Source organism: Propithecus coquereli, unplaced genomic scaffold, assembly GCF_000956105.1.
Source record: "Propithecus coquereli isolate 6110/MARCELLA unplaced genomic scaffold, Pcoq_1.0 Scaffold227, whole genome shotgun sequence".
NCBI classification, from domain to species: domain Eukaryota; kingdom Metazoa; phylum Chordata; class Mammalia; order Primates; family Indriidae; genus Propithecus; species Propithecus coquereli.
Window position 1 is genome coordinate 2,929,436 of NW_012147808.1, and position 1,084 is coordinate 2,930,519.

General features: G+C 36.7%; 1 protein-coding gene across 1 annotated transcript in view; it reads right to left on the reverse strand.

Moving 5' to 3' along the window:
- NUP160 (nucleoporin 160kDa) overlaps positions 1-1,084 on the reverse strand; it is an 86,061-nt gene that overhangs the window by 52,934 nt on the left and 32,043 nt on the right. The gene's annotated exons all lie outside the window — the stretch shown is intronic.

Here is a 1,084-nt window from a genome sequence, read left to right on the forward strand (position 1 = left end):
GTAAACTGTAATAAGATGACAGATACATAATAAACCAATTATAGCAACATGTTAACAGCTGTAGAATTTGAGTGGTGGGTATATATTCACTGTAGGAACATGTAAACTTTTCTGTATATTTGAAAATTTAAAAATTTAGAGAGTAAACAGCCATAATGAGAAAAGGCAGCAAAAAACACAAAACAGATACAATGATTATAATTATACAATGTAATTAATAAATTTGACTTATAAAAATTCATCCCTAAAAACACCTGCACAGGGGTAGAAGGGTTTTAATATTTTCTTATTTCCTATGTCCTAACTAAAACCACAAAGTACAAGTTGCTGCAGAGTCCTCGCATGTGTATCATGCCCTTTGTTGGCATTAGTACAGCCTTTTTTGGGCTAATCTAGAGGACTGTATGCCTCCTAGCCTCTATAACTGACTTAGATGGAAACTAAGAGATCTCCTAAAGTGTATTCATCACTCAAATGCAGTTTACCTTCTGTCCCTCTCCTGTAACTAGGTAGCATCGTCCCAGCATAAATCGACAGGAACCAACGTTGACTTGACACCAGGGATGTAGCAGTTGAATATAATCCTTAAAGGCATAAAAGGTGCTTACGGATTAGAAAAATAAGCACTACTTAAGGAGATACTCATTTCCAAGTTGTTCTTCACAGAGGGAGAGAATATAGCGTCTGATTAATATAAAAGTTTCATTTCCTGAAATCATCTGGAGATTAAAACCTAATCCTGTTAATATATTCTTATATCAGGCTGGACATCTTAAGAAAACAAATAGGAGTCCAGTAAACACACACACACACACACACACACACACACACCTTACACCTCAGTAATTTTCCAATTTTTGGTATTTACTGGTTCAATGACTAGATTCTAGTAAAGGATTTATATGAAGATAAAGGTATGTTTGTATTCCTATAAAAAAAATCTAGGCCGGGCACAGTGGCTCACGCCTGTAATCCCAGCTCTCTGGGAGGCCAAGGCGGGCGGATTATTTGAGCTCAGGAGTTCGAAACCAGCCTGAGCAAGAGCAAGACCCCGTCTCTACTAAAAATAGAAAGAAATTAATCG